Genomic DNA, 14,844 nt, shown 5'->3' with positions numbered 1-14,844 from the left:
CTGTCCTCTTGGTGCGGAGACCCCATGCTCACCCTCCTGAGTGTTGGATTTCCAAATGGCCCGAGGGTGCATATGAAGAAGCGGAAGTCCAGAGAAGGTAGGGCTGTAGCCTGGATGACTCCGGACCCAGAAATGCCCACCTAGACCTGGAGAATTGCCACTGGACAGCACTCTCTCCCCTCATGCCCTGCCCCTGGGAGAGTGGCAAGCAGAGAAAGCAGATGCACCCTGTGGGGAGAGGACCTCCAGAAGGAGGTGTTAGGGGAACCTGGGCCTCCCGCCACCAGCTGCCCATAGCCCTGATGATGTGGGCCCTCAGCAGAGCAGGGGGGAGAGTTGGGAGCATAATCACCCCAGACTGGCCAGAAGAGGGGCGTCAGGAGGTAGAAGGCTCAGGGGTAGATGGAGCATAGGTTGCGAGTAGTGGATGTGGACTTGGGCCTCCGGAGACTGGCTAGGAGGCTTGCCACCGAGGGAGCCAAGAGAGGGACGCAGAGACCCGCCAGTCGGGCAGGGGGAGCCAGGCTGGTCGCCCAGAGGTTTGCTCCGGGGGCTGGAGGCGGGGCCGGGGCCGGGCCGGTTCCTGCCCCTTCCCCCGCCCCGGGGCGTCACGTGGGGCGGGCGGAAGCGCCCCGTGGGGTGGGCGCGCCCAGCGGGCTGCCGAGAGTCGGCGGCGGCGGCTCCCTGAGCCGGCGGCGGCAGCCGAGGTCTCCGGGTTTGTTCGTGGAGTCTTCACTGGGAACAGGTGGGTGCGGCTGCCGGGCCGGCGTGGACGCAGCACCTCGCCAGGTGCGGTCTGAGCTGCCCCATTCTGCGGAAGGGACGGCGAGGCTGCACGCCGGCTCTGCGCCTGGCACTCACTTCCCGAGTCGGGGCGGTCCTGTGATCCTGGGTGTGCGTGCGTGTGTGTGAGTGGGCTCTTGAGGATGAGTGGCGGTGTGGGAGGTGGGAGGGCGGGCAGGGACGCGGGGCTTCCAGCCTGCAGCCCGGCGGCATAAGGGCTCCCTGGTTTCTGGGACCGTTGCTCTTGACAGTGAGACTCAGGCTCCCGCTGACCATCGAGCCCTTGACTGTTCTGCAGGTGCGTGGGACCCTGTGCCCGGGACCTGTGGCTCCTGAGACCTTTGGCAGGTTACTTCCGGGCTCTGCGCCTCAGTTCCCCCCACTAGTAAACGGGGGCACGGCCTCCCAGGAGCTCCTCTCTGGCCCAGTTGCTGGCAGAAGTAGGGGTGTGTGTGTGTGTGTGTGTGTGTGTGTGTTGAATGGGGCCAGGCTGGGAGTGCTGTGTGGTTGGGACAGGAGGGGGTCCAGGGAACCCAGGTTGGGGAATACGGCTCGGGCAGATCTTCAGCTGTGGTCCAAGGGAAATTACCCTTCCTCCTTCTCCCCCTCCCCTGTGTGTGTGTGGGGTGGGCTTCAGGGTTAGACATTGGGGGGTTTCTGGGGACAGGGAAGGATATGATGATGCCATCTGGCTTCCAAAGTGCCAGACAGAGGCACTCCTGCAGCTGATCTCAGTGGCTGGGGGAGACCACCCAGTGAGATCATTACAGGGTGGCAGGAGCCTGGCGCCCCGTGCACAGCTGCAGACAGGTGTGGGCAGGTGCAGGCCCAGGGGTTGGGCAATGTCTGCCGGCATCATGTTGGTTAAGTGGCACTTTCCTTTGATAGAGGAAGGCATAGCTCATGCAGAGGCAAGGGCTTGGGTGTTGCAAGGCTGCTCAGAGGAGGGGTGCAGGAGGCAGCAGCCAGGTGTGTAGAGAACAGCTGCTTGTTCATGGCTGCTTGGCAGGTGTGCCTGCCTCTCCATTGACTTGGCTCAGTTGGTTGGAGGTGTTCCAGGCAGAGTACTGGTGACAGGTGAGGTGGAGGTGGGCAGAGGTTCCCCTGAGGTCCCTGCTGCCCCTGGGCCTACACCGCCCCCCCCACCAGCTATGTTCTCTGTTGCCTTCCCGTGCCACCCCACCCAATAGTGATCACTTCATCAGAATTCCCAGGTCCTCTGGGACTTAGGGTTTGTGTCGTGTGCTGCCCCTTCTGTGCTACCCTGCCTTTCCTGGTCATGGCACAGGAAGTGTCCCTTTGGAACACTCCTGGGCACCTGCAGAGCCAAGAAACTGACTGGGACCCAGGCCAGAGTTCCTGTGCACCCACCGAGTGCTATGGGACGCTGCAGGTCTATAAGCCTCACCAGAGCCTCCATGGCCCCAGAGAGACTATGCTGGGACCAGAGTCCAGCCTGTCTTGGTCTGTACCCCTTTTGCCACCAGCATGGAGGATTTGAGCACCTAGGGGCAGGGTTCAAAGGGGTAGGAGCTCCTGAGAGGATGTGGTTGGGGCAGGAGCAGGCTGAGGGCGTCTGCTGGAGGGGCAGGGAGTTGCCTCGGCTCTCTAAGGCCTCTCCCCTCTCTAGCCCACTCTCCAGCTTGGCTGTGCTCAAAGCCAGCCGCCAGTGCCCGAACAAGTGGCTTCTGTTCCCAGCAGCGGGGGAGGGGTGGGCAGTCCTGGGCTTCAGGCCCATCTGTCCAGCACTGACCCTGGCCCCCGCCCTGCGCTTGGGGTCTTAACCCTTAGGAGCCTGTGCTGGGCCCTGCACTGCTTGAGGAATGACACCCTTGCTTGCCAGCTGTCCCTCCTGCACTGCACTCTGGGCTCCCAAGGGTTGTATTGCCCCAGGAGGGGGTACCTTGGAAATGGGGGTGAGGGACAAGCCAGGCAGCTGCAGCCATGGGGAGTGGGGAGATTGTTTGGCTTAGGAGCTTCTGTTGGAGTTGGGGAGATTGAGGTCAATGCTGGAGATCAGACCAGGGTACCCCCGGGGAGCCACCTTGATCCTCCTCTGGCCCCTTGACAGGAGGGTGGGCGCTGTCTATGATGGAGTATCTACCAGTGCCACATGTGCTCACCTGTCACTGCATGCTCTTTCCAGGTCAGGGAAAGAAGCGGAGCCTCAGACAGCCAGGGATGATGTCAGGGAGGGGCACTGGCAGCCTGGCAGTGGCACCATTGCAGATATTCTAAGTGTATGGCACCCATGTTAAACCAGGTTCTGTGTTCCTCTGAAAGGCAAAGCAAGAGAGAGAGAGAGTGAGACAAAGACACAGAGCTCTTCTGTCTGCTGATTCACTGCCCAGAGGTTGGGCCAGGCAGAGGCCAGGAACCTGGAACTCCATCATGGTCCCCCATGTGGGTGGCTGGGGCCCAAGCGCTTGAGCCGTCCTCTGCTGACTTTGCACAATCAGTGGTAGAGGAGCTGGGACTCAAACCAGCACCCATGTGGGATGCTGGCATCACAGGCAAAAGATTAACTTGCTCTACCACCATGCTGACCCCATAGGACCCTTGCCCTTTGCGTCCTGCCGGCAACCCTGGGGGTTGGGCTCCATTTTATAGGTAAAGAAACTGAGGCACATAGGGGTTGAATCACTTGCCCAGCGTCACAGTGAGGTTAAGTGGTTGAGGCAGGGTCAGGACCCAGGCCTGTGGTTGTGCCCTGCAGCCCAGCCCAGGGTTGGACTGCATGAGGAGCTGTCCCCAGGTAGCTGAGGTGGCCTGGGGCGGAGGTTCGCCCTGACCAGGTGGTGGGCTCCTCCCTCGGGGGTGGAGTCAGCGCTCTGCTCCTCTGTGCTGTTATGTTGACTCAGCTCCTCCACTGCTCTGGGTAGAGAGGTTATTTCCTGTTTCAGGCTGGGATTCTGCACTCAGTGTGGCCCCTTGAGGGGTCCATGGCCCAGAGGTGACTCAGGCAGCTCCCCCTGCGTGCACTCCCACAACAGGGCCCGCTTCTCCACCTGCACCTCTTAGCCCGGCCAAGCTCCCAAGAGGCAGGTAGCTAACTCTCTGTGTCAGGGACGCTGAGACTTGGCAACACACACCTGCCGTGGTGACAGGGAAGGAGTGTCATATTCTTTGGGCCATGGTTCAGAAGAGTAACACTTGTCTCCTAACCAGGTCATCTGTCCTACACCATCCAAATGGTCAACAGAGGCTGGGGTACGTGGAGCTAAGTGACCTGTTCAATCACAAATGATCTTTTAGCTGAGTCATCATCAGTTGCTAGCTAATAGGTGTGGTAAGGGTAGCTGTAGCTGTTGTGTCCTGGGAGCTTCCTATGTGGCAGGCTAAGCGCCAGGCCCTTTCTGTGCCTGTGCCATTCGGCGCTCCACGTTAGGGTCAGGAGCTAGGCAGGCGCTGCCCCTAGCCTCTCTAGGCTAAGCCTAGCCTAGCCTCTCTAGGCTAAGCAGTTTGCCCAGGATTGTCCAGCACATGGAACAGTTGGGTGAGTCGGGGCTTCCGTGACTTTGCAGGGAGATGTCAGCTCAGTCCCACCCTGGGACCTGCCTGCTAGGCAGGTGGCATCATGGCTGACTGGCTGCAGCACTGGCGTGACTGCAGAAGTCTCCTGCCCACGTGCTGGGTTGACCTCTGGATGTCTGCTTTCTGCTCTCCTGTACCAGCAGCCCCAGCTTTTGCTTAATACAGGGTTTCTCCGAGACCGCCTTGGCTGACGAGGACACCTAGGGCAGTCCTTCATCTTGGGGGTGAGAGCTGGGATTGAACTCCTGAGGACCCCAAGGCCTGAGCTGGGGCCTGGTAGGGGCCTCCCAAAGCGTCAGGTGCTGATCACACTGCTTGTTGCAGGGCCTGAGCCTTCTGATTCCAGGTATCTGATTCCATGCCAGATGTCCAGGGTCTGCCATGGTGGGCGGTTGTTAACAGTGACACCCTGGGCAGCCTGACTCACCCCTCTGTGCACCTTTGGGTGGTCTCAGGTCCAGTGAGCCCATCCTGGGGTCTTGGACGTATGGACAAGTCCTTGCTGTTGTCTTCATTGCAGGGGGTGGAATCTTTCATGGTCAGAGCTGGAACGAGACCTGCCCTTGCAATGTGACTGCCCGGGGGTCCTGGGGGAACCTGACTGCCTTATCCCTTCCAGCTAGGCCAGCACTGGGTTGGTTCACGCCAGGGTAGGGTGACAAGGCTGAGCTGCGTGGTCACCTACCCGCTCCCCAGCTGCTGCTTCTGGACAGTCTCTTCTCCCCTCGCCCACCATGACACAGGACAGAGAGCGTGCTGGGGTCAGGCATGGCATCAGGGACCCGCTGTCTGTGTCTGACCCCGAGCACAGGGCGAGGTCTTTGGCTGGTCATGGATTGTCCCTTGGTAGTCCCTCAGCCTCCTGGGGGCTTCAAGGAGGGAACCTCCCAGGCCTCCTAGTCCTACGTGTGGCTGGATGAGGTGAGAGTCAAGTATGGCCAGTGAGAAGAGAGATCAGGAAAGCAAGAGGGGCTTTTCTACCTCTCGCAGCTCTCTCTCTGACAGTCAGGAGTTGTTTATTACTATTTTTTTTTAGGATTTATTTATTTTATTTGAGAGGTATAGTTATAGAAAAAGAGACAGAAAGAGAAACAGACATCTTTCACTTGCTGGTCCACTCCCCAAATGACCAGAACAGCTGGGGCTGGGTTGGGCTGAAGCCAGGAGCTAGGAGATTCTTCCAGGTCTCCCACGAGGGTGACAGGAAGCCAAATGCTTGAGCTGTCTTCCTCCACTGCTCTCCTCAGGTGCGTTAGCAGGAAGCTGGGAGGAGAGCAGCAGAGATTTGAACTGGGACCTGTATAGGATGCTGGCATCACAGGTAGGGGCTTACCTCGTTGCTTCATAGTGCTGACCCGGGGTGTTTTTGTTTGTTTTGTTTTGTTTTGAGATTTATTTATGTATTTGATGGGCATAGTTACACACACATACACACATAGAATATCTTCCATATGCTGGTTCATTTTCCATGGGATCACCGATCTCCCATGTGGGTATAGGGACCCAAGCACTTGGACCATCCTCTTTTGCTTTTCCAGGCACATTAGCAGGGAGTATGGATCAGAAGTAGAACAGCGGGGACTTGAACCTACACTCAAATGGGTTGCCACTGTCACAGGTGCTATTTAACCCACTGTGTCACCACGCTGGCCCTGGCAGCCTGAAGTTTAAGATTATGAGAGCTCCTGAACATCACAGTTGGAGATTGCAGGGTTTGTGATTTGGCAGCTTCCTAATTTCAGAAATTCTGGGTGCCAAGAGCTTGCGAGGCTCAGGTTGGCGTGGGACCCCTGAATGGAGGCAGGGCCCCTGAGTGGAGGCAGAGAACCTGGGAGCTTCTTAGGAGCTGCCTTAAACTTTCTTTCCCCACAACCCCAGCGCACACACTCTGACATGAAATCTCAGAAGCAGGCCCAAGAGACCCGGTGGTGGCAGAAGAGGCCATAGGAAGGGATGGACCAGGCCCCTTCCGCATGCACTGGAGCAGTGGGGCTGTCCCTGTGGGCACCAGGAAGGGGTTGAGGGGAACTCAGAGAAGGGGCTGGGGGCTTTTTGGAGGGTGCACTGCTGGGCATCAGGACCTGCTGGGCACATGGCTCAGCAGTCGGGTAAGCAGGCCCAGGGGGCCCCCCTGGAGCCTAAGGGCAAGGCAGTGCCACATTGTGGGGTGCAGCCTGGGCATGCAGTCATTGCCAGAACCTCCCCCGGCTCTTTTTGGAGTCTACAGCAGCTGCACCCACGGGTCCTGGGTCCAGGTCAGGAGGCTCTGTGGCCAGGTCTTGTGCATAGCCTGTAGTCTCAGGCCTGTGGGGCAAGGGAGGCAGGGCCCCTGTTGGGTAAGCTGGACCAGGATCCCTGCTCCCAAGTCTGCCTCTCAAGTCTCTTAGTGTGGACGTGTGTCTTTAATGGGGCTGCTGGGTGACCCTACGAGAGGCCCGGTTGAGAACCGGATGGAGACCCAGCAGCCTAGGGGAGGAGACTGCATTGTTTGACCACCTCTACGTCAGAGACGGGCCTGGGAGCCTCTAGTGGTGCTGCTCTGGGCTGTGAACTGGGACACGGCCCATTGCTGGTGCCTGTGGCCTGCAAACCCACATTGCTCAGTGCAGAACTGGCCTAGCCCGTGACGGGGGTGGGGGCTGCTAAGAGCCTCTTGTCACCCAAGGGATAGGCTTAGGCCAGATCCTACCCCTGACCGGCCTTGTGGCTGTGTCCCTTTCTGGGTCTTGCTCTCTCTTCTGCAGGTGGCCAGGATCGGGCCAGGTGGTTCCTGAGTGCTCGATGTGCAGCTGGTTAGGGCTGTGGTCTGCTGGTCGGGGCCAGGGGGGCAGCAGGTGGAGTGGGGCTTCTGAGGCTGGGAGGCTGGAAACCCAGTCTAGCCTTCCCTTGACCCCTGACTGGCCATAGGACCTTGGGTCAGGTGTCCCTTGCCTGGGCTTCTTGTAGTCCTGTAAACTTGAGAAATGTCTGTCCATCGAGGCAGGGGCCCTAGTCCTTTTAAGGCTGGAGGAGAGAGAAGAAAAGAATGTGGTAAACAGAGCTACAGACAGTGAAATCTGGTGGGACCAGGGTCATGACCTTGGGAACCCAAGGCTGTTTCCTGGAGCCGGTGGGTAAGGGAAAGAGAGATGGGTTTGGCACTCAGAGAATAAGCTGGTGGGGAGGTCTGAAGAGAGGGGAGAGCGCAGAGGAAATGAGGCCAGAGAAGAGGGGTTGGAGTTGGGTGGGTGGGACCCTTTAAGTCTCCATGGGTGGTGGAGGTTGGGGGCGTGGGAGGAGCCCTGAAAGGGCAGGCAGGGGACAGGCAGCAGCTGCTCTGGGAAACCGCTGGCCCCAGAACCCCTGGGGAGCCTGGAGTTGACTGAGGGGTACATAGGGTCCAGGTCCTCACTTCCCCTGTGTGGGCAAGGGCTCCCCACCTCAGCAGTGTTTATCAGGCCGGCCCAGCAGGAAGTGGCCAGGACAGCCTCAGAGGTCTGAGAAAGGGGCAGGCCCTGCCCCACAGGGGGACAAGGAGTGTCATTCAAACCTTCAAGAGCTCCACCTGAGGTCTGTGCTTGCACCCCTGCCCCAGCCAGCCATACGCCTGCCCTGGACAGCTCCTCTGCAGAGTCTGCCCTGCAGGTGGGCCTGGCCCCCTATGGATGCCCCTTCGGGTCCCTCTGGAGGCTGGACTGCTGAAGGGGAGGCCCAAAAAAGCCACGGGCAGGGTGGCCTGAACGCCAGGGCCCTAGATGCTGCAGCTGTGTCTGCCAGGTCCTTGCTGAGCAGGTTGGGGCCTGGGCAGTGGGCAAGATAGAGAGTTCATGGGTGCTCAGTATGCTGCTTGGGGAAGGGGAGCTGTGCAAGTGTGTGACAACGCTGCACCTTCAAGGTAGGGGGTTCCTTAGCAGGTGCCAGGCCCAAGGAGCTCAGGGGTGCAGCTAGGCGCCTTGATGCTTCATCCCTTGGAGCCCCAGTGACATAGCAGCTTCCTCTTACAGGTGCCAACAGCCAGAGACCATCTAGGGTGAGGACAAGTGTGACTCCCTGTTCCTCTGGGCTGCTTGTTCTGAGGTACAAGGGAGCCCCCCGGGTGTCAGGAGCCCCAGGTTCCCCATCCACTGCCCTCTGACCTGCCCTGGGTCACTCTGGTCCTGGATGCTTCCTCTGTTCTGCGTCTTCTTGTTCTGCCTCACCGGCCATGTCCAGGGCTGCTCCACAGGGCCAGGGTCACAGAGGAGGATCTTGGGGACACTTGGCAGGTCCAGAGCTGCGGGCAGGAGGGAGAAGTTGGTGTGCTCAGTAGGCTACTCAGGGAAGGATAGCTGTGTGCATGACAATGCTGCCGCTGCTGTAGAAAAGGGGTCCCCAAAGCCCCAGGGCACCTGTGACTGGGGGGTGGGGGAGTTGGGAGGGTGAGCAGAGCTCCCCACATGTGGGCTGATGGGGGTCACCTTTCAGGGTGTGAAGGGCCTGAGCTGAGGCTGAGGATGGATTTGGGATAGGGCTGTGGGGGTTAGACTTGTGGGGGTGGAAGGTGCAGGTGGGGGCTGGCCCAGGGCTCCGAGAGCACCTGCAGGTTGAAGAGGATAAAGTGGGAGGGGTGCTGTGTGGGAGCATGGTGAGGGAAAAGTCCCCAGGGCCTCATTTGGAGGTGGGTGTCCATGGAGGACCAGAGGGAGAAAGGGCAAGGTGGGCTCTCCTGGTACCTGGGACAGACCTTATTGTTGCCACTCTATTCCTCTGCTGGTGAGGGGGTGTGTGTGTAGGAGGTAAGTGTGTATGTAATTCAGGTGTGCGTGACAGAGAGATCCAGATACGTGTGTGTGATTGTGTGATTCAGGTGTGTGTGTGTGATATAGGTGTTTATATGATCCAGATGTGTGTGTATAGGTGTGTAGTGGGGATAGCCTTATTTAATAAGCTCTTTAGACCCTTGGAAGACTGAGGCAGGGGTGGGCAGGGGTCTTTGGGTCTCAGTCTCTCATTCTGGGTATGACTCAGGAAATCAAAAACTTTTAAGGTTTATTTTTTTATTAGAAAGTCAGATTTACAGAGAGAAGGAGAGGCAGAGACAAAGATCTTCCATCTGCTAGTTCATTTCCCCAAGTGACCACAACAGCTGGAGCTGAGTCAATCTGAAGCCAGGAGCTTCCTCTGGGTCTCCCATGCAAGTGCAGGGTCCCAAGGCTTTGGACCATCCTCTGCTGCTTTTCCAGGCTACAATTAGGGAGCTGGAGCAGCCAGGACACAAACCAGTGCGCATATCGGATCCCGGTATGTTCAAGGCAAGAATTTAACTACTGAGCCGTTGCACTGGGCTCAAAATAAGCAATTTCATTTATAATAGTTTCCTCAGTAGTTTGTTAGTTATGCTTGTGTATTTATTTATTTTCAAAGATTTATCGACTTAAAAGGCGGAGTGATAGGGAGAGACAGAGTTTTTTTTAAGATTTATTTATTTTGGGGGCCCGGAGGCGTGGCCTAGCAGCTAAAGTCCTCGCCTTGAAAGCCCCAGGATCCCATATGGGCACCGGTGCTAATCCCAGCAGCTCCACTTCCCATCCAGCTCCCTGCTTGTGGCCTGGGAAAGCAGTTGAGGACGGCCCAATGCATTGAGACCCTGCACCCGTGTGGGAGACCCGGAAGAGGTTCCAGGTTCCCGGCTCCGGATCGGCACATCGGCCCGATGCGGCTCACTTGGGGAGTGAATCATTGGACGGAAGATCTTCCTCTCTGTCTCTCCTCCTCTCTGTATATCTGGCTGTAATAAAATGAATAAATCTTTAAAAAAAATTTATTTATTTTTATGGGAAAGGCAAATTTATAAAGAGGAGAGACAGAAAGATCTTCTATCTGCTAGTTCAATCCCCACATGGCTGCAATGGCTAGGACTAGGTCAAGTCAAAGCCAGGAGCCTGGAACTCCAGCCAGGCCTCCAAGGTGGGTGGCAGGGACCCAAGCACTGAGCTGTCATCTGTTGCCCTCATAGGCTCATTAGCAGGGAGCTGTGTCTGAAATGGAGCAGCACTCTGACGTGGGTTGCTGGTGTCCCAGGCAGTGGCGCAGCCTGCAGCACCCAGTGGCGGCCCCTGCACCTGTAACTGGGTGCTGCTGTCCTTGGTTGAGCATCTTCCCAGGGTGGTAGTGATGGGACTGCTACAAAGGGTTAAGCTTTCCTGCCTCTGGCCAGATCTCCTGTGTGAGTTATGGGGAATGTGGTGTGCAAGTTGTATACTATCCAAGGGTACCTGGAAGGTGGTAGGGAAATAACTGGGGAAGGAAAGACTGAAACCAGGCTGTCTGTCTGCCACGTGCTCCGTCGCAGGGCTCTAGGAAGAGAGGCACAGGTCAGGAGGAGGTCCAGCAGCCCTTGGGGTCCCATGGTGGGGATCAACTGGGGTGGGTGTGTGTGTGTGTGTGTGTGTGTGGGAGGCAGGGGGCGTTAAGGAGGCCTGGTGGCCATTGGCACCTGGTGCAGCATCCAGAAGCTGTTAGCCTCAAACTCAGTGCTCAGGGTCCCTCTAGGTAGGACCAGCTGAGATCTTGCTACCCAGGATAGGAAGTGATTGTGTTGGCAGAGGGCAAGCAGGTGTGGGCCCTAGGACAAAGGGTGAGTGTGTGTCACAGCGGTCTGGTGTGGCCTTTGTGACCCAGGCAGGGGAGATGAGGCCCTGAGCATGCCGGGACTTGTCTGGAACTTTAAGCGAGAGGAGCTGGAGTCTGGAGTGAAACCCAGACCTGCTCTGCTTTCCATGGCCAAGGGCCTGGGCCTGGGCCTGGGCCTGGGGTCTGGAGCTGAGGGACTTGCAGCCAGGCTCTAGGGCCCCAGCAGCTGCGCAATCTGTGCCCCAAGGGGGTGAGGCTGGGAGGCAGGAGACCTCCTTCCTCCATCTCCCTGTGCCCACCCCCCAGGACACTGCCTACCCTGCGGGACAGGAAGCAGCCTCTGTTGGCTCAGGGGCTGCAGAGAGCTGGTGTGTCCCTGGGGTGGAGAGGTCACTTCTGCACCTTCTGGGCCATGAACCCAGCCCCCACCTAGTTCCTCCTACTGACAGGAAGTGTCTCCAGGGCTCTGGCCTCAGCTAGCAGGACTCCTGAACGCCCTGGAGCCCATGGGGCTGGACTGTGGGTGGCTTCCACGTCCCCAGGTGAGGTGGCAGGGGTGAGGAGAGGTGCTCCTGGGACTCTGGGCAGCATGTGCAGTGATCTGGACCCGGATGCCCTGCCATGCGGCGGGGTTGGGTGGCCCTAGAGTGCTGTGTCCCCAGCGGTGGTTGGAGGTGTTCACTTGTAGCCGTGCTGCCTGAGTTCCTCATTTGGTGGTGCTGAGGGCGTTGCTGAGGTCTGGGTGCAGGGTCCCTGCCCCAGCCACCTGCCTGCCTGTCTTTGCTGGGCAGAGGAGAGGGGATAGGCCAGCTGCACCTCTCATGACTGGGTCTTTCCTTGAACTTGGAGCCTGGCTGTGCACAGGGAAATGGCTGTAGAGGGCAGAGGTGTCCAGCTTCCCATGGAATGAAGGGGTTAGGACCCAGAGGCAGGCTGACTCACTCGTGTTGATCAGAACGAGAAGGGGACTCAGGGAGGCACTGGGGGGAGGCTCATGCCCACAGTTGGCAGGCCCTGCCCATGGCCATGCCGGCCAGACCCCCCAGCTGTGCTGGGGAACCTGTGTTCTGGCCCCTAGACACCTGTGTCCTGGAGACCCCACAGACTCAGCTCCCACCACCTTCCTCCCTGCCTCTGCCCGCTGATGTCCTTGGAGGGTTCCCGGGGCTCCAGCTATCACCTGGCTGAGCCTGCACATCATACAACCTCTATGAAGTGGGGACAGAGTCCCAGGCATTGGGCAGGGTGGCCGTGAGGATGGATGAGATGTCGGCAGAATTGTTGTGGGTGCATGTAGGGCCCCCAGGTGGGATAGGCCACCTCTCCTGGGCTCCAGGTCCTTTCCAGGCTGGGCTGGCTGAGTGGGAATCCTGATCTGCAGTGGGTGGGGGTGGCAGCAGGAGGATGATGGGTAGGGGGTGGAGAAGGGACCTTAAAACTCTGCCTTTGGGGTTAAGTGATAGTTAGAGGATGGAAGGGGAAAGCTTTGGCCACAGCAGGAGAAACTCAAGCCAGACCTGAGGAAGGACAGGCTGGCAAGCTTAGAGATTCCAGGCGACTCTTACTGATTTCTGTCCTGGAACTGAGTACCCTTGTGAATGCAGTCAGGCAGTGCTCCTCTGTGGGAGGGAGTGGGGAGGATGGGCAGGGGTGCAGATGATTGGGAACCTCCCCCACCACACCCCCGAAAGGCAACCAGAGAGAAAGCAAGAAGCAGCATTAGAGTTCAGCCTCAGAGAGCTGGAAGTCTGGGAGAACAAGTCAGGAGGACTCTCTGGAGGAGGTGACCTGGAACCCGGAACTGACGACAGGAGGGTGTGACTTATTTACTCATCATCAGCAGACAAGTCTGGAGGTTCCCCGTAGGCAGCTCAGTGGCTGGTGTGAAAAGTGACAGGAAGGAGTTGCAGATGGGGCCAGCTGGAACTTGGGGGTATGTCACCAAGGGTTTTGGCGAGTCACTTCCTCTTTGTGGGTACTTGCGTCTTCATCAGGAACATCAGAGCTGGACCAGCCCAATGACAACTGGGGTTACTCAAGGGCATTGGAGAACTCTGGGAGGAGAGAGATGTTGGAAGGAGAAGCCAGGGCAAGATCAGGCAGTGGGCTACGCAGGCTGAGCAGATCCGCATGCAGGTGGGGCCCAGGGGAAGCCCCAGCTTGCGGCTGGCTGTGATGTTGTAACAGGACCACACTCCCTCTGCTGCACAACCGCCCCCAGTGAGGCCTCCATGATGGGTCAGCAGTTGCAGCAGGCCTGGGCTTAGGGTTGAGTAAGTAGAGACACTTGCCTGGGGTGTTGAATTTGAGAGGCACCAGCAGGTAGGTGAAAACCAAATTTGTACCGAAAGTCCACAATGCACACATAGGAAATTGGCGAGCCCGTTGTTTGCCTCAGGAAGATGCTCCTTCAAACTGCTTTTGTCAAGGAACAGCTTCCTTCAGGAAGCCTACCCTGCTGCTGGCCTGTTGAAGGCCCCCTGGGCTGATTTTATTGGCTGGTGCTGGCTGATGGTGACCACTAGCCAGAGGTTCCTGGAGGGCCTGCCCTACTCACACTTCCAGTGCCCTGAGCAAAACTGTCTCAGAGGGTGGTGGGTGTTGCAAGCACCATGTCCTGTGTCTGTGACCACCATGGCCGGAGGCCTTTACAGCAGGAATAGGAACTAGTAGCATTGCAGTGGGTGACGCGGATTCCTGGTTCCCAGACCTGGTTCCTCCATAGGGTGGGTGGGCCTCTGCTGTCTTGTGTTAAATCCTGTGCCCGGCTCGGCTCATGGCCAGTACACAGCAGGGTCTGCTGGCCCCAGAGAAGCAGGGAGCTGTGTGGCGGCAGCAGGGCTGCCCTGTGTGATGGGGGCTCCACCTTTCTGGTAGTCACATCGGAAACTGGAGAAACAACTGCTAATGTGATAGCATTGCATCATGCTCGTCAGTAGGAAGTAGTATATTGAGCTATTGTGCATTTGTTTTTGGTGCTATCTCAAAAATCCAGGGTTCAGGACCCAACCCATTTCATTTGGGGGATCCTGTATGTGTCCACCCCCTGCCCAAACCAAGTGAGAAATTCAGGGGGCCTCACTACTCTGACCAGGAAGCACCTCTCTGGCCCGTTTTTCTCAATGTTCCCATATACTTGGCGGTAGGGCCCTGGCATCTTACACTGAGCCTCAGTTGCCCCAACTGTGCCCTCAGCCCACTTGGTGGTTCCCCAGGGTTCAGAGAGAAGGGTGTCCCTGGATCTCCTACTCCCTCAGACAGGCTTCCCCAGGAATGAATCTGTCCCTGCCTCAGGTTCTCCGGGGCAGAGGGGGTGAGGAGTCAGTCCCTGTCTCTGCCCAAGGCTGAGAGAGGGAGGGCCTGAGGCCCTCTTCCACCTGGGCAACTCCCCTCCCCCGCCGCTGAGGGCAGGTCTGTGGCCCATCTCCCTGCCCTCTGGCATGCCCTCCTCTGTCTCCCTCCTGCTGGCATCTCTGCTGCTCCAGGTGGCCCTGCCTCATATACTCTCTCCCCATCCCTGTCTTTGTAGCTTTGTGCTCAGGCTGCAATGAAGAGCCCTTCAGAGTAGCTGCTGCCTCTTGGAGGACCTGGGCAGCTCAGCCAGTGAGTCGGGGTTGGGATGGGGGAGGGGGAGATGGGATGGGGAATGGGGGAGAGGTTGGCCTGAGTGCAGCCTGAGCTGGGTGTGGCAGGTTAAGTCCTAGCACTGGCTGGGGACCCTTCATTGAGCTGACACCTTTTTTTTTTTCTAAAGGCTTATTTTATTTTTATTTTAGAAGCAGAGTTATAGAGAGACAGAGAGAGATATCTTTTATCCATTGGTTCACTCCTTATATGGCTGCAATGGCCTGGCCGGCCCATCTGAAGCTACAAACCTGGAGCCTCCTCTGGGTCTGCTTTCCCAGGCTATAAACAGGGAGCTGGATCAGAAGTGGA

The 14,844-nt window shown here is 58.0% G+C and overlaps 1 protein-coding gene across 4 annotated transcripts in view; it reads left to right on the top strand.

Moving 5' to 3' along the window:
- The first annotated feature begins 631 nt into the window (after nucleotides 1-631).
- ARAP1 (ArfGAP with RhoGAP domain, ankyrin repeat and PH domain 1) overlaps nucleotides 632-14,844 on the top strand; it is a 58,331-nt gene continuing 44,118 nt past the window's right edge. For 2 of the 4 annotated variants that reach the window (XM_058663547.1, XM_058663545.1), the window contains exons 1-2: nucleotides 632-745; nucleotides 14,438-14,511. The gene's annotated coding sequence lies outside the window, so the exon portion shown is untranslated. Of the gene's footprint in view, nucleotides 746-11,119; nucleotides 11,451-14,437; nucleotides 14,512-14,844 lie in introns of those variants that run through there. The other 2 variants (XM_058663546.1, XM_004589914.2) reach the window with 2 other exon arrangements.

Source organism: Ochotona princeps, chromosome 4 (assembly GCF_030435755.1).
Source record: "Ochotona princeps isolate mOchPri1 chromosome 4, mOchPri1.hap1, whole genome shotgun sequence".
In the NCBI taxonomy this organism is placed as follows: Eukaryota; Metazoa; Chordata; class Mammalia; order Lagomorpha; family Ochotonidae; genus Ochotona; species Ochotona princeps.
Note: the sequence above shows the minus strand (reverse complement) of the source record. Positions and strands in the feature narration are given on the sequence as shown.